We start from the raw sequence: 21352 nt of genomic DNA on the forward strand, positions 1-21352 counted from the left end.
GTGGGTTCATGTCCCACTCCTGGAAAACCAAGAACCGTGATTGTACTTGAAAGAAGTTGCAATCTGTGACTGTTGGTAACTCGAAAGAGTTTCAAAGGAAGTGTTCTCACAGGCACCTCAAAGTGAGTTCAAGACCATGCCATCCTCTTGGGTTAGAAACAGCTGGATCTGGATTGTGTCCTGACATTGAGGCATCCTGACGAGACTTTAGTCTTGCACTGGCCCTTGGCCACCCCTCTGCACAGCCTGGGCACCTCTCCACTCTGGGTCTTCCTCTTCTTTCCCCTTCTCTTCTGCCTCCTGCTCCTCTTTTTCCGATGAATTGTGTCATTCCAGGGGGCCTCACCCTCTTCAAGGTCCACATCTCTCTGGAGGATTGCAAAATGGGGTGTGTAGCAGATCGCCAGAATGCACATGACTCTTGCAGGAGTGTATTGCAAGGCAGCACCCGACCAGTCCACACGCTGGAACCGTATCTTCAGAAACCAGGTGGCCTGCTCTTGGTGATCCTCGTGAGCAGATGGCTGCAGTTGTAGCGCCTCTGTGGCTCTATCACATAAAGGGGTGAGTAGCCATGTTTTCAAGGGATAACCAAGGCTTGCCCCCTAGGACCCATTCATGAAGTTTTGGGGGGGGGGTGGAATGAAGAACTGTGGCAGCCTGGAATGCTGGAGGATGAAGCAGTCATGGCAGCTTCCAGGAAAGCAAGTGCACACGAAGCTCTTCGTGTGGTGCAGGCAAGATGAACGTCGAGGGAGTGGAAGTCTTAATGAACCTTACTGGCTGCTCTCTTGGCACCTTGATGACCATATGGGTGTAACTGATAATGGCCTGTTCTGTAGGAACCAATTGACGGAGGAGAACCCCACTGCCCTTTATGCCTGCGAGGCCCCGTCTGTTTGAAATTGAGAACTGCTCAGCTTTTGCAAATAGGACATCAGTGACCTGTGAGATGTCATGGTGTGCTGCCATTTGAGAAATGTCACCAACATCCACCGCTGATCCTTGGATGGAGCCAGAAGTGAAGAAGTTCAAGGGCACAGTGATATTGATGTCAATGGGCAGGGCGTGGGGAGTGGTGCTGCGGGATGTGAGGACTTCTGTTACAGGTCTTAGTGACCATCCGCTTGGATAGGTGCAGTCTGCTGCAGCATTGATTCTCTGACATGTCCCGGTAGATTCTTCTTTGGCGGTATGCCCTATGCTGAGGGTATGGACTTTGTTGCTTTCCTACTTCTTGCCTCTTGCCCCTGCCTTCCTCATGGCCTGCCCTACCTCTGCTGAGGGTGTCACTCATCATCATCATTCGACTCAATATCTGAGAACTGTAATCTTATCACCAGCTGTTGCCTTACTTGCACTGAGCTGTACTTGCAGTAATGTTTGCAATCCTAACCATCTCCTCTTATGGTCCTGCGAAGCCAGCCGGCTGCAATGACGGCTTCTCACACCATGTCATTCCAATCCTGCCACATTAATTATGCATTCCCGGGAAACATGCCGTTTCGATGGTGTGCGAGCTCCGATTCCCCTGCCACGTCGTCACCTCACTGCTTCATCAGGCAGGGCACCACATTTAAAGTACAGCCGCAGGTACACCTCTCAATGTTTCCAGCCCAGGCCTGCAGCAAGCAAGACATGGCCCCGAAAAACAAGAATACTGCAGTCCCCAGGTTTAGTGATGCATCCCTCGAGCACCCTTTAGATGCCATGGAAGCCCACTGTGATGTTCTCTACGCCCGCTCTGGCCGCAGGAGGGGCAGCAACATTACCACTCTGGCTTAGTAGGCAATGGCAGTGGTGGTCAGTGCCAATGCTGCACAGAAGAGTTTGGGCATCCAATGCAGAGAGAGGATGAATGATCTCATCTGTGTAGTCAGGGTAAGGCAACCATCTCATCACTCTAAACTCATACACTCAAGCCCATCACACATGCACTGGGGAGGTGATGGCGTAGTGGTATTGTTGCTGGACTAGTAATCCAGCGATCCAGAATAATGCTCTGGGGACCTGGGTTTGAATCCCACCAAGGCAGAAGAGGGAATTTTAATTCAACAAAAATCTGGAATTAAAAGTCTAATGATGACCATGAAACCAATGTCGATTGTTGTAAAAACCCATTTGGTTCAATAATGCCCTTTAGGGAAGGAAATTTGCCATCCTTACCTGGCCTGGCCTACATGTGAGTCCAGACCCAGAGTGGTTGACACTTAAATGCCCTCTGAAATGGCCTAGCAAGCCACTCAGTTGTATCCAACCACTGCATGTCAATAAAAAGGAAAGAAACCAGATGGACCACCCAGCATTGACCTAGGCACCGGAAACGACAACAACAAACTCAGCCCTGTTGACCGTGCAAAGTCCTCCCTACTAACATCTGGGGGCTTGTGCCAAAATTGGAGGAGCTGTCTCACAGACTAGTCAAGCAACAGCCTGACACAGTCATCCTCACCGAATCATACCTTACAGATAATGTCCCAGACACCATCATCACCATCCCTGGGTATGTGCTGTTCCACCCACCAGAGACAGACAGACCCAGCAGAGGTGCCAGCACAGTGGTATACAGCTGGCAGGGAGTTTCCCTGGGAGTCCTCAATATCGACTCTGGATCCCGGGGAGTTTCATGGCATCAGGTCAAACATGGAAACCTCCTGCTGATTAGCACAAACCACTCTTCTTCAGCTGATGAATCAGTGCTCCTCCATGTTGAACACCACTTGGAAGAAGCACTGAGGGTGGCAAAGGTGCAGAATGTATTCTGGGCGGGGGACTTCAATGTCCATCACCAAGACTGGCTCAGAAGCACCACTCCTGACCGAGCTGGCTGAGACTAGGTCTGTGACAGGTGGTGAGGGAACCACCAAGAGGGGAAAACATACTTGACCTCATCCTCACCAACCTGCCTGCCGCAGATGCATCTGTGCATGAGAGTATCGGTAGGAGTGACCATCACACAGTCGTTGTGGAGAAGAAGTCCCGCCTTCACATGGAGGATGCCCTCCATCATGTTGTGTGGGATTGATTTCGAACAGATTTAGTAACTCAAGGCTGGGCATCCATGAGGCGCTGTGGGCCATCAGCAGTAGAGTTGTACTTGAACACAATCTGTAACCTCAGCCCAGCATACTCTACCATTACTATAAAGCCAGGGGATCAACGAAGAGTGCAGGAGGGCATGCGAGGAGAAGCACCAGGCATACCTAAAAATGATGTGAAAACCTGGTGAAGCTATAACCTAGGACTGCCTGCGTGCCAAACAGCATAAGCAGCAAGTGATAGACAGGGCTAAGCCATCCCACAACCGATGGATCAGATCTAAGCTGTGCAGTCCTGCCACATCCAGTCATGTATGGTAGTGGACAATTAAAGGAGGCTTCACAAATATCCCCACCCTCAATGAAGGGGGAGTGCAGCACATCACTGCAAAAGCTAAGGCTGAAGAATTTACTACAATCTTCAGCCAGAAGTGCCAAGTGGATGATCCATCTCAGCCTCCTCCGGAGGTCCCTAGCACCACAGATGACAGTCTTCAGCCAATTTTATTCACTCCACGTGATATCAAGAAAAGCCTGAAGGCACTGGATACTGCAAAGGCTATGGGCTCTGACAATATTCCGGCAATAGTACTAAAGATTTGTGCCCCAGAACTTGCTGCACTCCTATCCAATCTGTTCCAGTACAGCTACAACACTGGCATCCACCTGGCTATGTGGAAAATTTCCCAAGTATGTCCTGTACACAATACGCAGGACAAATCCAACCCGGCCAATTACCGCTCCATCAGTCTACTCTCGATCATCAGCAAAGTAATGGAAGGAGTCATCAACAGAGTGGCACTTGCTTAGCAATAACCCGCTCATTGACGCCCAAATTGGGTTCCGCCAGGGCCATTCAGCTCCTGACCTCATTACAGCCTTGGTTCAAACATGGACAAAAGAGCTGAACTCCTGAGGTAAGGTGAGAATGACTACCATTGAAATCAAGGCCGTATTTGACCGAGTGTGGCATCAAGGAGCCCTAGCAAAACTGGCAGTAGTTATACCTAGCATAAAGGAAGATGGTTTGGTTGTTGGAGGTCAGTGACCTCAGCTCCAGGACATCACTGCAGGAGTTCCTCATGGCAGTGTCCTCAGCCCAACCATCTTCAGCTGCTTCATCAATGACCTTCCTTCCATCATAAGGTCAGAAGTGGGGATGTTCCCTGATGATTGCACAGTGTTCAGCACCATTTGCGACTCCTCAGATACTGAAGCAGTCCATGTCCAAATGCAGCAAGACCTGGACAATATCCAGGCTTGTGCTGACAAGTGGCAAGTAACATTTGCGCCCCACAAGTGCCAGGCAATGACCATCTCCAAAAAGAGGAAACCTAACCATTACCCCTTGACATTCAATGGCATTACCACCACTGAAACCCCCACCATCAACATCCTGGGGGGGTACCGTTGACCAGAAACTGAACTGGACTAGTCATATAAAATCTGTGGCTACAAGAGCAGATCAGAGGCTAGGAATCCTGTGGCGAGTAACTCACCTTCTGACTCCCCAAAGCCTGTCCACCATCTACAATGCACAAGCCAGGAGTGTGATGGAATACTCCCCACTTGCCTGGATGAGTGCAGCTCCCACAACACTCAAGAAGCTTGACACTGTTCAGGGCAAAGCAGCCCACTTGATTGGCACCACATCCACAAACATTCGCTCCCTCCACCACTGACGCAAAGTAGTAGCAGTGTGTACCCTCTACAAGATGCACTGTAGGAATTCACCAAGGTTCCTTATACAACACCTTCCAAACCCACGACCACTACCATCCAGAAGGACAAGGGCAGCCGATAGATGGGGACACCGCCACATGAAAGTTCCCCTCCAAGTCACTTACCATCCTGACTTGGAAATATATCACCGTTCCTTCACTGTCGCTGGGTCAAAATCCTGGAACTCCCTCCCTAACAGCACTGTGGGTGTACCTACACCACATGGACTGTGGCGGTTCAAGAAGGCAGCTCACCACCACCTTCTCAAGGACAACTAGGGATGAGCAATAAATGCTGGCCCAGCCAGCGAAGCCCACATCCCGTGAATGAATAAAAAAAAATCTCATTCACTGCCAGCTCAATGGACATTACCACTCATTCTTTCACACACACCGTCACATCTGCATCTAGCCTCATCTGGTCTGGAGGCTGCCTCCTCAGCCCCCATCCTCTTGAGGTGGCTTTCGCAGATCAACTTGTGCTTCCACACAAACCCTGGGATACCCCCCTTCCCCAGTAATGCACTCTCTTCCCTTGCCTGAGGCCACTTCTCCCCCTTCCCCAAGCAAGCCCTAGCCCTGCAGCCATACAAAGCCACCCCCATGCTATGGCTGGTCTGATAGGTAGAGACCTGCCCGTGAGCCCCCCTAAAAGTGATGCGGTGCTGCCTGTGAAGCCTGGCGCTGATGACTGCGAGTACTGACCGAAGCAAGGTAGGCAAACAAACCATGAAGTCCCAAGCGAAATGCAGCTCGCCAGGTGCACTTTGCTTTTCTGCTGTAGTGAAACATGGTGCGCTATCCCGCCGATGTGGGCGGATGATCCAGCATGGAGGGACAAGTCCGGTCGGCGAGCCTTCTTAATAATATGCAGATATATTACAATGAGTTTCCTGGCGTCCGATGGCAGGAAATGTGGCCCGCCATTGGCGGGCTGAGCAGATGATTGCAAACTGGTTTCACAAAGTCGTCAAACTGATTTTTGGCCTTCTTGCCATATTGTCATTGATGCTGCCGAACACGCCCGATGCCAGCGGGCACTGAAAATTCTGTCCCAGATCTCAAATGAATTTCACTCTATGATATTGTAAATTGGAGATTCATCCTAGAGTAAATACGTGATTAAGAGGAACTGTTTTAGTCTTTCATCAACCCATCTATAATAACATTCTAAAGCACATAGGACTGAAAAGCTAGATATATATTAGAAGTGTTAGATTCTAATTTAATGAGAATTCAATTTTGGCCAATCAGATGCAAGCAGGAAATAAAATTTGCATATGGAATTTAGATTTGCTTTAATTGAAGAGCTATCTCCATTAATTTTCTGCAGTTTTTTGATTAGCTTGAAAAGATCATTGTCTATGTTTAGTTGGAATATAACCATAATTTTGTGATGGTATTTCTAATAATTGTTAAACAGTTAATAAGCTTCTATTTTTCATAGATTAATCCAGCAGTCTTATTTTTCTCTTGTTACTACACCTACAAATTTACATTTAAAGTCAGTATTTTATAGACCATCAAATAATCAACTGAGTATCTCTGACTGCCATCAATCTAAGTGACTGGCTGTCATCATGGATCGCTTCATGAATATCTAATTAGAATAGCATTCTCAGCGGTATTCATGTCCTCCAACTTCTGCTGTGTTCAGCTGGATAATGAGTAATATGATTCTTCGACTCTATATTCTCTCAGGAAGTAAATCTTCCTGGGAACGTTTTTGAAAAGTTCTACATCTATGATGTGGAGGTCTTGTGGTGCAGTGGGTAGGGCCCCATCCTTTGAGTTAGAAGTTCTAACTGTGATTTCATTCTAGAATGTATATGGTTGGGGAGGGACAATGTGAAAGACAGTAAAGGAGGGACATCCATTGACTGTGTCTTCTTTGTTATGAGAATCCTTTTGGAGTCCTGTGGCTTGGAAACTGTGGAGATCTACTGTCTACAAGACTTCCCAATGCTAGATGCTCTGATGTCAAGTTCCTGAAGGTGTTCAAGGAGGAGAGAGACCAGCCATAGATGAGAATACTCATGGTGGAGCCACTCTTTATTTTGCTGCTGTAAAGGGACTTTGTGGTGACTGTGTACTATGCAATCCCCATGTTCCTGTCATTGATGTGCTCACCTTCCTTGCCAGGTACGTCGACAGGGTTGGGAACTGCACCGAGGTCAAAGATGCCTTTGGGATTTGGTCCAGTAAACACCAGGTCAAGGTCACACTCAAGATGAATGGTAAGGGAGCAATCCTCCACCCTTCTTCCAGCTTCGCTATTGGGGGAAGCCGTGGCTACCTTATCTACATGGGGCAGCCCAAAGTTTGTTGCTCATGCGGCAAATCTGGTCATGTGGTGGCCAACTGCAGCACCATCCTCTGCAAGAATTGCAAGCAGAAAGGACACCAGACAAAGGACTGCAAACAGACTAAGCGCTGCAACCTGTATGGTGAGGCAGGCCACCTCTACAAGAGCTGCCCCAAATGCTGCCTCACTTATGTATAGGTAGCCAAAACCAATGAGTGGCAAGCAGATGAAATGGTCAGTGTCGCTACTGCCAAGGAGACTTGCAAACATCCACCCACCAAGGCCTCTAGCGAGCACAATGGGACAAAGGAGGACACAGAGAGAGACAAGAGGAAGGAAAGGATTGAGGCAGCAGATGACCAAACAACAACACCCTTTCCCAAAGCTTCCACTCTTCAGCAGAGAGAATCAATGGAGGAGGAACCAGCAGATGATCAACCAGAGGAGTGGCAGCTGGTGAAGAAGACTAAAAAGAAGAAGGAGCTAAGAAGGGCCAAGCCACTTCCCAGACAAGTGGCAAGAGGCGACTCCCATCTGACACGGATGACAAGGGCAGCTGCTCTTCGGATGAAGAAGTGCAAGGGCGGCACCTACAGAAGAAGTGGCAAAGCTCTAGGGAACTGGAGGAGGAGACATCCAGAACATTGGAGACAATGAAGAAGCCAGCGCACCCCAACTTTGCCCTCAACTTGAAGAGGCCAGTGCACCCCAGCCACAGCTGGGAGCAGTGAAGCACTCAGCGCACCCCAGCTCTAGGAAGCCAGGAGCAGCAACGCCCTGGAGGAGGAATCAATCGGAGAGACTTCTCCAACAGAGAACAATTCGAACCTCGCCCCTTGCATGAATCCCCCGATGTCACCTGAGCGGAACACCTCCAATGGGGTGGTTTAGGACGGTTTCCTCAGCCCATCCAAAGTGAGACAATTTGTAAACACTATGGGTATGCAGGAGCAGACCAAAGGACTGGAACTGTCAAAGATAACAGGTTTGGTAAGCGACAAAATACTTTAAAAACGGGGATAAAGATTGTATCCATTAAAGTGCATAGCATTAAATCTACTACGCGATGTGTTGCGACCTTGGATCACTTTGCCAAGGTCAAAGCTGACCTGCTCTTTCTGCAGGGGTATGTGATGCCGCACTTCAGCTCCTACAGGCAATGGTCACAATGGTGGTCCCATGGGCCATCGATCTGATTGGGAGGAAACGACTCATGTTCCTCCGGCCTGAGTATTCTGCTGTGCATACACAGTTGTAGGCTTACAGGCTGGTTAGATCTTAAGTGCCTCTGACACACAAACTCCATCTGCGAGGTTAAGGAGGAGGTGGGCAGGTGTCTCCTCATAGTAGATGCATTGTACAAGAATGCTGCGCTTTGGCTAACTAAGGTGTATGCCCCAGCTCAAAACAGCGAGCGGCTTGCGGTCCTTCAGCAGCTCCCAGTGCTGCTGGTGACTTCCAGGCCGGTCATTCTGGGCGGTGAATTCAACTGCGTCATCGATGCAGCTGGACAATCCGGCAGGGCTGACAACAGACTGGACGCCACGTCCAGACTCCTGATGGAAACAGTAAAGGATGCCAAGCTGCACGACGTCTTCAGCAACCCTGCAGATGGAATGCAGCGTAGATACACCTGGTCGCGGCTAGATGGGTCCATCCGTTCCAGGATAGACTTCCTGTTTGTGTCTCGAGTGTTCACAGTCAGATCCACCGATGTCAAGCCGGTGTTCCACTCTGACCCCTGCCTCCTACTGGCTGACTGTCACTTACAGGAAGACCACAGGGTGGGTAGGGGGACATGGAAGCTGAACGTGTTACTGCTGACCCAGAGAACATTGAGGAACTCAAGGGGGACTACAAAGGTTGGAGAACCGTGAAACCCCTCTTTGAGTCCCTGACACACTGGTGGGAAGCGATCAAGGAGAATATCAAGAAGTTTTTCATCCACAAAGGTGTCCAGAAAGCTAGAAAGGAACAGAGGGAAATGTCCCGACTCCAGAAAAAGATGCAGAACCTGCTCCAGCTGCAGTCAATGGGGGTCGTTGTCAAGGAGGAACTCCAAGAGGTGAAGAGCCAGCAAGCTTCGCTCTTTGCCTCGGAGACGTCCAAGATCATCTTCCATTCCAGAGTCCGCTTCGTAGAGCAGGATGAGACATGCTCACGTTTCTTCTTCTGAAAGGTACACAGAGAGAGCCCTGTGTTCAGCTGCCTGAAGGAAGAAGATGGCTCAGTAAAGTCATTGCAGTCCGACATTTTGAGGATAAGCAAATCCTTTTATGCCCTATTGTATGACGTGAAGCCAACAGACAGCACGGCCTCCCAATCCTTCCTGACCTCTATCACTGAGATCTTAGATGACAGTACACGGGAGAGTCTGGACAAACCGCTAACTCCTGATGAACTGACTAAGGCCCTTGAGTCCTTCGAGAAGAGTAAAACTCTCAGAAACGACGGCTTACCGGTGGAGTTGTATTCGGCTCTGTGGGACTGGATCGGCCCAGACCTGCTAGAAATGTACGAGAGTATACTTCTTGCCAGCAGATGTTAGAATGTTAGAATTCAGGAGGAAGCTTTCTGATTAAATCTGGAGTCAGGCAGGGCTGCCCTCTCTCCCCTATCCTGTTTGTGTCTTGCATAGAATCCTTTGCTGAGTCCAGCAGGAAGGATTAGGGCATAAGAGGAGTGATGATCCCAGGCAGTGGAGGCACTCAGGTAAAAGCCTCCCCGTACATGGACAATGTCACTGTTTTCTGCTCGGATCCGCTGTCAGTGCACAGGCTGATCAACACCTGCGACCAGTTCGAATTGGCCTCAGGAGCCAAGGTAAATCGTGCCAAGAGCGAGGTCATGTTCTTTGGGAACTGGGATGACCGATCCTTTATCCCCTTCGCCATCAGGTCAGACTGCCTGAAGGTACTGGGGATATGGTTCGGAGGGGCCAGGGCATGTGTTAGAAACAGGAAGGAGTGAATGGCTATGGTGAATAGAAAACTGGGCATGTGGGAGCGATGCTCCCTCTCCATTGCTGATAAGGAAATGATCATCAGGTGTGAGGCACTCTCGCTGTTGCTGTACGTGGAGCAGGCGCGGCCCATTCCTCACTCCTGCACGATGGCGATCACCCGAGCCATCTTCGCTTTATCTGGAGGTCGAAAATGGATCGGGTTCGCAGGGACATGACGCACAAACCTCTAGATAAAGGGGGGAAAAAAGTGCCCTCATCCTGATGGCCATGTTTGTGTGCTGCTGCATCAAGCTGTGTGTAGACCCTCGGTACGCAAACACCAAGTGTCACTACGTGCTGAGGTTCTACCTGTCCCCGGTGTTGTGAAGGATGGGTCTGGCCACGCTGCTGCGGAACGCTCCAAGTAGTTGGGCCGTGCCATACCACCTGACCCTCATTGAAGAATTTATGCAGACAAACACCTTTGACCACAAGTCCACCAGGCAGTGGTCTGCAGGTATTGTCCTAGAGAGCCCACAGTTAAAGGAGATGGTGGATCCTGTCGTATGGTTCCCCGAGCAGACTGTCAAAGTCATTTGGCAGAATGCCTCATCGCCAGAACTTTCCAACAAGCACCAAGTAGTAGCTTGGCTGATCGTGAGAAAGGCCCTCCCCGTCAGATCTTTCCTAAACATCAGGAGTCTCACCCCCACCGCGCATTGCCCTCAAGATGGCTGTGGTGAGGAAGAGACTGTTCTTCACCTTGTGGAATGTGCCTTTACTTAGAAAGTCTGGCGAGAGATGCAGTGGTTTTTGTCGAGGCTCATCCCGAGCAGTTCAGTGACACAGGACTCTGTGCTCTACGGGCTGTTCCCAGGGACACACACACCGAGACAAACATCAACTGCAGCTGGAGGATCATCAACTCAGTGAGTTGGTCTGCCGAAAACTTGTTGGTCTTCCGGTGCAAAGAGTTGTCCCTGACCGAGTATTGCAGACTGGCACATTCCAAGGTCCAGGACTATGTGCTGAGGGACGCACTAAAGCTTGGGGCAGCCGCCGCAAAGGCACAATGGGGAAAGGTCGCTGTCTAAGACCTTTCAGCCATAGTGCATCGAGGGGCTGGGAATTGGGAATTGTATAGACCCCTCGGGCTGTATGACTCACATTGAATGTATGAACTGAATATTACATGTATCGCAATTGTGTTGAAGCACCTCAAAGTACAACAGGATCTGTGTAGACACTTAAATACCATTTCACTGTCTGGCTGTCTGTTATGAGCATTTGGAAATATCTGTAATGTTCCTTGATTGTATTGAAGTACCTCAGGGTGCGTCATGGTCTATGTGGAAAACTTGAACATTATTGCAATTTTTGTGATGGCCATTTTGAAATGTTTTGTAATGTTCTTTCAGATATTTTATGAATGAAGTATATTTTCACAAAAAAAAGGGATGCGTTCCTAATATGGCCAAGCCGGTTGAGTGTCAACCTGCAAATCCTTTGACTACAAAACAATGGCAGGCGGCAAGAGTGGGGAGTGATATCCGGTCAGCCTTGTGAAAGAAAGTAAGGATGGTGGGGCCTTTACCATCATTATCCATAGTCCCTGACTAGACAATGCATGTGAAAGTGCATGGTACTACTGCAACTTGGTCTCCCTGAGTGAACTGTAACACACCGCCACCACATCTATACGATTTATTAAAGAATTTTATATCTGCATGCATTTGTACAAAATTATGCTTTTCTTACAGTTTTGTGCCAACTTTATTTAAGCTGACACTTCAGTGCAGTACTGAAGGAATGCTGTATTGTTGGAGGTATTATCTTTTGGGTGAAACATTAAACCGAGACCCTGTCTGGTCGGTCAGGTGGATGTAAAAGATTCCATAGTACTATTTTGAAGAAGAGCAGAGGTGTTATCCCTGGTGTCCCGGGCAATATTTATCCCTATACCAACATCACCGAACTGATTATCTGGTCATTGGCACATTGCTGTTTGTGAAGCAAGCTTGTTTGAAAATTGGCTGCTCTGTTTCCGACATCACAACAGTGACTGTATTCAAAGTACTTCATTGGCCGTAAAACAATTTAGGACACATTGAGGTCATGAAACACACAATCTAAATGCTACATAAAGTATTCCTTTGAATTTAATTGCAAATGTCTAAGCTGATATGTATAATAGAAAAAGTGTCTGCAAATTTGTGATGCTGCAGTTACATTCTCCCACCAAGGATGGCATTGTCAGTACTGCAGTTTTGCATCTGTCAGCTCCTCAACCTGTACTGCAGATAAACTCCTACACATCAACTAACTCTACTTCTCTGTTTTGAAATTGCTGTAAATTTTGCTATTTAACTCTTAAAAATATTAAATCAAAGTATTATCTACAATTGAAGGTAGAATGTATGATTTTTAAAATGGTGCTGAATTACATCTACATACCCAAATCTAAATATCCTTTGACCTCCAACCCTAGGTTCATTGAAAAATACACTTGGTCTTGACTCTCCTTTTGCAATGCCACTGTACATTGGCTAATGTGTGTACATACATATGTGTATACTCATCTCTAGATAAGGGTTATTTGTGCTTTATCGATCACCCTTCGATTAGTACATCTTTGGACAAATAAGTGTTTGTCATTTTGCCTTTTCCATTGTAGTCAATTATCAAGTTGCCATTTATAGTGCATTAAACACTCAGGTTGGAAGCAGGCATTTCCTCAGTAAAATACAATTGCCTCGTATATTTAATCACTTCTAATTGGTGATGGGTTACAGCTTGCACTTAGCACTGATTGCAATAAAAACCATGTTCAATAAATAAAAAGCATCTGGTTATGGTGAGGCTGTTGCAGTGTTCATTCTGTGCTGCTCACTTTGGGGCTTACTGTGGTGTATGCTCCCTATATAAAACAAAATTGCAAGGCCCTCAGAAAGGTAGCCATGGATTGCCACCCATAATGCCAGAGAAGGAGAATTCAGACCCTGATTCCAGAGTCCTTTGTTGGAGATGTCTAGGACTGCTGTGGTGTAATTTTTTATTCCGTTGTATCACTTTTAAAGTAGAACTAATATTTTAATAACTTTAAAAACATTTTTAACCTATGTATTTGAGATTTTAGCAGGTGCGGTTTAGGTAACATGAGTTACAGACTTATTAGCAGTAATAGTGCTACCTCTTTAAGCCTTCCAAAGGGTATTGCAGGCAAAACGCATCAGTACCATCACACACTATAGGCAGAAATTTCCATTTTTGAAATTAAGTGAGGTGCTTGGCGGGTTCCACGACGCGTTTCCTGCTAGGTGGTGTGGTGGGAAATCACACCCGATTTTGCGCTCAGAAGCTCGTTAATTATGCTTAGGCGAGTATCTCTCTGAATCACATGGAGGATTGGGAACTGATTTGTCTGCCCGGCTGTCACCTAATGGGGTCAAAGGTCCTGGTACCATATTTAAATGCCACCTGAACATAGATATTCACTCTCTCCAGCCCAGCTATGTGAAGGAGATGTCTCCAGATGCCTGTGTCAAAGAAGAAAGCTACTCCAAGTTTAGCAATGACTTCCTGGAGGCCCTCATCCACCAACAGTTGGATGTCCTCTACCCCAGGAAGCCCACCAACCTCACCTCGCCAGCCTGGGAGGCGATTGCAAGGGAGGGAAGCGTGTGGGGCAACCATCCTACTGTGCAGGAAGAGGATGAATGATCTCACCTGCTCCGCCAGGGTAAGTCAACCTCCAGCTCACTCCAATCTCACACTCTCATAATGGCATCATGCATTCAAAGGGTTACACTGCTCAGGGATCTCCCACAATTTTAGCAGGGGACACATCAGCATTGATTATCTCACGGACACTTTAACATCACCAGCATCTCACCTATCATGCTGCATAAACTCCATCCTCAGCCCTGACTGGGAGGGCTCAGCACACACAGGAGCCATGCAGGCTTCCCAACCTCTCCTCCATCTCTTCTCATCACATTTCATCCATTTGTCTTCATGCAGGCCAAGCTTGCCCACAACGAGAGAGATCCCAAACTGGAGGAGGGAGGGCCGACATCCTGGAGCTGACCAAATTCAAGAAGGATGTCGCTGAGTTGGCGGGTGAGGACAGAGATCTCTCCTGCGGTGAAGGCGAGACTGGCCTCTTCCAGCCAGTTTGATGAGCCCCCCATGAGTTAATCACATCCTGAAATTGTCACTGAGTGACATACATGTTGTATTCAGCCTGTTCATGAGCTAAATCTATCTGCTCTCTCTTATAGGCAGCAGCAGGTCCAGACAGACCAGCATAGGCAACATAAGCCCCAGCCCCCAGGCCACCTCAGTGGTGGAAGCTGAGGAGCCATTGAAAGAAGACACGTCACTGCATTCACCTTCACCCTTCACCAGCTCAGAGATACGCACCCCGATCAGGGTCACATTCTGGGAACACCTCATGGACACATTCCCACAGCAGTCCAAGGCAGTGACAGCCCAGGTCCCTGGCACTCGAAGGACTGCTGGAGATCAGGCACCCGCTGAGTCTGAATCTGATGATGAGCCTCTGGAAACGGCCATATCACACGTGCTGGAGGTGCAACGACAGGCGGTGGAAAATCAGGTAGAGGTTGCAAGAGACAGTCAACAGACTAGAGCGAAGGATGGGGGAGTCCATCCATGTTCTTTCTGATGTTGTGGCTCCAACATGTGAGCCTTGAGGTCTCCATGGGAAAGGTGGCGACCACCTTGGAGACCTTGGTCCAGCAGATCCTGCAGGATTTACGTTTGGACCTGCACTCCATTGCTATAGGCATTGGTGGGATCCATTAGTTGCTAGGCGAGGGGGGTGCGGTGGGGCACCTTGACCTTGCTCCAGGTGTCCCTTCTCCTCAGAGAGTTAGACATGGGCCCTTGGGCACCCACAAGGAGAAAGACCAGCAGCTGGAGACCCCGGGAGCACCCACCCAGGTGATTTCGAGAGTGTCCAGCCGATTCCGATGCTCTCTGCCTCTGATTGCATCACCTCCAGCTGTACAGGCTGAGGAGGGTTCACCTGCCCCACAGCAGGACATCCAAAGCAGGCCTGGGCCCTCCAGCTCTCAACCCTCTAGAGGACACCCACCAAAGTCATCAAAGACAACAGGGCTTCCTCCACCCCTGCTGTGGATGTTGTGGACGCACCTGGACATAGTTGTTATAGCTGACATAGCTGCAGGGTTAGAAATTAAGAAGCTTTGAAATCACTTCTGGGTCACAGGTGTTCAATCCCTGTAAATCTGTTTGCTGTTCGTAAGGATGGGCACGGCATTTGAAAGTGTTGTGCATATGCATCCATGTGTCTCTTATTGCGAGGGTGAGCCATCCTCCCATTCAGTGATCACCTCCTTTGTGAGCCTCATATTTGTGTGATGTGCAGCTGAGTCATAATAGTTACTCTACCCTTATGTTATGTCAGGGGGATGTGTCAAACTCTTTACTGGAAGTGTATGTAAAATGTGTTAGCAACCATACACCATGGAGTTAGGCGTCCTCGCTCGCCTTGCAGGGGTAGTTGTAATTGTCTCTCCAAATGAGAAGGCTGCATTAGTGCCAAAGCACAAGTCCGGCAGCCATGATGATCTCTCCGACCATGCATGCATCTCAGTGCCCGCTATAAGTTTTTCATTAAGGTGGCAAAGACTGCAGCAAGTCATTTGGCGCTATTGTGGCAACTTTCACTCTGCAGAGCGCGCCGATGCAGGGTTCGCCACTGACCTTTCCAAAGATTAGGGCCGAGTGAACCATGAGGCTTGAAGGGGCCAGTCTAAATGCTGAACTTGCTCTTGATGTCACTGGTTGTAAAGGCCTTTCAGTCCACTGGCATGGCACTAAGGGACAGAAAGAATGTGGCTGTGTCCCCTCACCTGTACCTTATTCCTCCTGGAATTGTTTGCCTATCAGTGTGGCATAGGCCCAGCTTCCATGTCATGCTTCTTCGATGACATCCTCACGTGGAAGCAGACCCTCATTTCTCAATTCAGGTTCCTGCCCTTCCTGCTCTTCATTGTCCGAGGAGCTCTCAGCCTCCCCCTTGTGTCCCTCTGGCACGAGATCCCCACTTTGAAGTGCCAGATTGTGAAGGATGCAACGGACAACGATGATGAGTGAGAGACAATGCCGCTCCAATCTGCACATGTCAAAAGATGTGGTGGATCATATCTGTCACATTGTATGGGAGGATCTAACGCCCCATGGTCTGGGAGGACATCCCCTACCAGTCGCCCTGAAGGTCACCACCGTGCTCAATTCCACCCTCTGTGGAAAGTACTGCAGAGCCCCACCTGAGCGGTCTAAACATCGAAAGCGCATCTTCAGGTTGCCAGTGGCCTGCTCAATGATGGATCGTGTTGCGATATGTGTCACGTCGAACCTTTCCTCCAAGTGACTCAAAGAATGACGCACTGATGTCATGAGCCATCGTTAGAGTGGGTACACCTTATCCCCAAGCAGCCATCCCTATATTCCCTGAGGCTCTTTGAATATGTGAGGCACCTGGGAGTGACTCAGGATGAATGAGTTATGGGAACTCCCAGGGTGCCTGGCACAAACATGCATGATGTGCTCCTGATGATCACACACCAGTTGAATGTTGATGGAGTGGAACCCTTTCCTATTAATGAACATCAGGGGCTGGTGCCATGGAACGCTCAAAGCCAAATGTGTGCAATTACGCACCCTGTACTCTAGGGAAGCCTGAGAAAGCTGCAAACCCCACAAACCTAGCAGCCTGACTGTGAGCTTCACATAATGATGAGCCTTACTATAGAGGGCATCTGTCACCTCTCTGATACATTTATGTGCTGAAGACTGTGAGATGCTGCATAGGTTCCCTGTGGATCCCTGGAACGATCCGCAGGCAAAAAAATTGAGCGCGGTGGTGACCTTCAGGGTGACTGGTAGGGGATGTCCTCCCAGACCATGGGGCGTTAGATCCTCCCATACAATGTGACAGATATGATCCACCACATCTCTTGACATGTGCAGATGGGCATGGCATTGTCTCTCACTTATCTCCAGGTGGGAACGTTTTCTTTGGTAGACCCTTGGTTGTGTGAGTCACCTCCGTGGGATGGGTCTAACCTTGGTGTCCCCTGAATGTTGCTGGGTCTCCCCTGGACCATGGATCGAAGGCTGGGCCTCCTCTCGAAGCTGGGCTAGGTGACACTGGACCTTTCTCCTCCTCCTCAATTGGATCACTGTCATCAAGAAGAAAAGATTGAGCACAGGCTCCATTATTCAATCCTCCTTCTCCCTGGGGACTGATAGATGCAAAAGATTGATGAACACTGTGCAAATACAGCAGACCTCCTACTCACAAACAGAAAGCCACTGTCATGTCCTAGAACTAGCTTTTTGCTGATACAGCCTTGCAGCTGAGGCACAGACTCACAGATTTAGGTGACCACAATGCCAACCCTGATACTTGACACCTCAGCCCACAGAGGGTGGAAGAGGTTTAGACACATTCATGAAATGTGCCACCTTACCAAAGGCACTCGTGCAATCTATGACCTTGTATGTTGATGAACCTCAACTTGCACTTCAGCCATGACTGAATATCCTTTGGCCCGTCATCCATGCCAATTGGAGAAAGCAGACTCGAGGTTTTCACTGATGATCTGTCAGATATGCAATAGTTGTGCTTCCTTCATGGTTGCCTTCATTTTCTATTTTCACGTTCCTCTCTGTTAATTCTCAAATGGAGTGACTGTATTGTGAAGCCAATGACTCCTGCAGTCTCTCACTAAAGTCCAACAAAAGGCAATGGCTCCAATTGCACCTTATCAAAGAAGCCTTCCTCTTTTCTCTCAACTTGAGCTCCATTTCAATGTTGAGACTCCAAGCAGTTTGAAGGTACCCTCTAAAGCGTCCCTGAGTGCAGCCCTAGGCTCCTCCCACACTGCATCAGACCCTTCCCATGCAGATTATTTTCCAGTTTCAATTTCAAACTGCCACAGCTTTGTGATTGCAAGGTGGTGGTGATGTACTTTTATTTTGAGACCAGCTCCAACCCTGCCAGTTGAGTGTTCGGGTCCGTCCAATTTTCCTGGAGCATGTAGAGCTCCCTCCAGTTAGTTATTCTGCAGCCCCACCCCGAGTAATCCTGGATCCCATTGTAATTGTGGTCGACATTCCAACCCTCCCACCTGAACCCATCGCTGTTGATGTCCCCTTGCCCACTATGGACCTCACCCCTCCCAATCTCGAGATTGTGTGCATTGACATGTACAGGGGAGAACCCTCCCCCCACCAATAGAGTTTTGAATACCCCCTTCTGTATGACATATCCCCCCTTTACAGGCTGCAGATACCTCTCCTAACCCTGACCATCCCATCTGCAGCCCTGCACTAAGCCAGACAAGACCATAGCCAGTGACAGTAAGACCACGACCATGCCCTGCACACCAAGCTGCACATTATGCCAATTGAGCACACAGACCTTTCCCCTCCCTGGAATGGGACTATGACATGTATGCCATGCGTAGCCCTGTGGCATGGCTCGCAAAGCCCAGGACTGCTTTTAATCTCTCACCTGACCTCTTGGCCCCAGATCAGGGACTATGACTGTCTTTCAGTGACCATTCCCATTTCTTCTTTGCTGATGACAACACAGTCTCCCTCCCCCACCATGGGTCTCTGTGCAATCCATCCCTCATGAGGAAGCTTTTCCCCTCCTCCATCTCCATGAGTCTCTGTGCAACCCATCCCTCTCATGCCACACTAACACACCCTCCCTCATATTCCAGAGTATGGGCTGAATTTTTTGCCTGTCGGGCGGGCGGGCCTGACCCAATCTCCGGCGGGCAGGAAGCCGATCCCTGCCGGAGAAGCGGGCTCCGCCGCCATTTTAAGTGGGCGGGCCAATTAAGGCCCGCCCAGCAGGACGTCCGGTGGGAAGCGCTATGCGCTCCCTGTGCGGGTGGGGGGGGAGTCCCCAAAAGCGAGAGTGCGCTCTTTCGCGCATGCGCATGAAAGAGCTCACATCTCCCTGAGGCTAAGTGCTGCCTCAGGGAGATCGCTGAAATGTTTTCAAACTTTAAAAATAGAAAAATAAAAAAATCATCATCATGTCCCCCTTATGTGATGTCACATGAGATGGGACATGTTAATAAATTGCACAAAAACTTTAATAAACTTTTTTTAAAACCGACATGAAACCTCATCCCGCCGGTGGATGAGGTTTTATGTTTTTTCAGAAGCCCGCTGGGGCTCCTGGCCTGCCTGTCAACCTTAAGGTTGGATGGGCAGGGCCTTTAATTGTTTTAATTACCCTGTCAATGGCCTCAATTGGCCATTGACAGGTCGGCGGGCGGACAGCTGATCGCACTGTGCCCCCACCTTCCTGATGATTTAAATGTGGCGGGATGACGTCAGGGATTCTCCCTGGCGTCATCCCGCGTCATTTTTGCGTCGGCGAGTGGGCCCTGCCCCCTTCTCACTGACGCAAAATTTCAGCCTATGTGTGCATCCCCCCCATCCCCCCCGCCATTCATAGTGTTCGATTCCCATCCACCCCCTTCTGTGTCTGTGCTCTAGTCTTCCATGTCGGGCTCCAGCTTCCCCATCCTCGGTCTCCCCTCTGCCTGCCATCGTCTCCTTGCACCCCAGCCTTCCAACCCTATCATTGCCCATTGTCATCTGTGTCTCTTTCCTCCTCCCCTCCCCACCCCCCACCCCCGCCACCCTTCAACCCCACCATTACCCATTGTTACCCGTGTCTGCATCTTCCTTCTCCTGGTCGCAGTGCTAGCCTCTGTCCTGTATGCAGCCCTGCCTGAGCCCCATGGGAGACACCCTCTCGGAGAACAGAGGAAGCCAGTGAGCAGAGCAACCCTACACCCCACCAGTGTGGTGTCTCTCTGGCATTGGTGAGAACCTGGAGTGGCGCTGCTGCAAGTAGGCTTTCAATGTTGCGCTCACCTCAAAGTCACGAGCGAAGTGTGGGTGGACAGCTGCACGCCACTTATATTTCTAACCGTGATTCAGACCGGTCTAATTTCCCGCTGGCATAGCACTAGACTGGGAGGGGCTCCGTGATTCCGATGAGTAGCGTTTTTAATGAGCAGTCATGACATGTAATGCGTGCAAACTGAGTTCTCGCCATGGATCAGTGGGATACCTGACCTGCCAACAGCCCGCCATGAAAGTGGTGAGGGGAAAATTCCAAACTGTTTTCCCGCCAGTGGGAATCTGATTTTTGGCCTCTCCCCAAGTTTTCTGCTCCCACCCGCCACGAAACCCGCCACAGGCTGGAGGGCAAAATTCTGCCCTTTAAGCGGTAGAGACTGTATCTGTAATAGAATGAACCTTATTCTAAAGCTAGTTACAGCTTGAAGAGCTATCAGGCAGTAAGTGGTAAGCAGTAATGCATAGCGCTAATGTTCTTTTAAAATTAACTTTATCGCTAGCTTGTACCAAAAGATATATAAGAGAGAGTTCTTTAAATTCAGAATTTAATAACTTCGGAGCAAAAAAAAACATAATGGAAAAGCTGGCAGGAGAAATAATTATATTGAAAAATATGCAATGGGAAATATATAATTGAGTGTCTCATTAAACCAATATTTGCAGCAAGCTGCTGATAGATCCAGCAAGCATCACGTCAAGGGAATATTTTCTTCTTTCGGAGAAGGGTAGGTGTTGCCAATATAATTTTTGTGGACTATCCAATGTTTGCGGGTGAAGTGAGGAACCTTTGAGCTGAGAAGGAAAACTGAAGAGCTCCTGACGAATTTTTAATCATGGAACAATAGCAGGTATTGCTTAACATGATATGTGAGGTTGTAAACTTTAAACGTTTGAATGGCATTTGGGAATAAAATGTAAACAGAAAAGCGTTGAAGTGGGGAGGGGTTAAGAGGGTTAAAGGAATAAAGGGGTTCAGCAGACCAGTAGCATAAATGCTGGTTTGTAGCGCCAAAAACAATCTAAGTAGGCTGATGGGATGCTGGACGTGATTACAGGAGGTAGGGGATATAAAATCAAACTTACACAGGGTGTAGCTCGGACCTCATTTTCAATGTTAGGATAGACTTTAAAAGTGAGAATCCCTAACATACAGCTTTGTAGCTGCCCATTCATCTTAAAGGATGCAAAACAGAGTGGGGCACTGACGTCTATACCTGAACTCCTGATGTTAACTTGCATAACAAGGAGGGGGTGAGTGCGTTGGCCTCTGTTGCCTGAAGCTAATGAAGGGAAAATCAGGCAGGTCTCCTGCTTCAAAGACACCAGGAGCTTGCTTGAATAATTGCCCATGCTCTGACAAGGCACTAGAGGGCTGCTGGCATTCATAACTGCACTGTGA

At 48.8% G+C, this 21352-nt stretch overlaps 1 protein-coding gene across 1 annotated transcript in view; it reads left to right on the forward strand.

Annotated features, from left to right (window-relative positions):
* LOC144684599 (calcium-binding protein 8) overlaps positions 1-21352 on the forward strand; it is a 387172-nt gene that overhangs the window by 73281 nt on the left and 292539 nt on the right. The gene's annotated exons all lie outside the window — the stretch shown is intronic.

This window comes from Cetorhinus maximus, chromosome 9, assembly GCF_964194155.1.
Source record: "Cetorhinus maximus chromosome 9, sCetMax3.hap1.1, whole genome shotgun sequence".
NCBI lineage: Eukaryota > Metazoa > Chordata > Chondrichthyes > Lamniformes > Cetorhinidae > Cetorhinus > Cetorhinus maximus.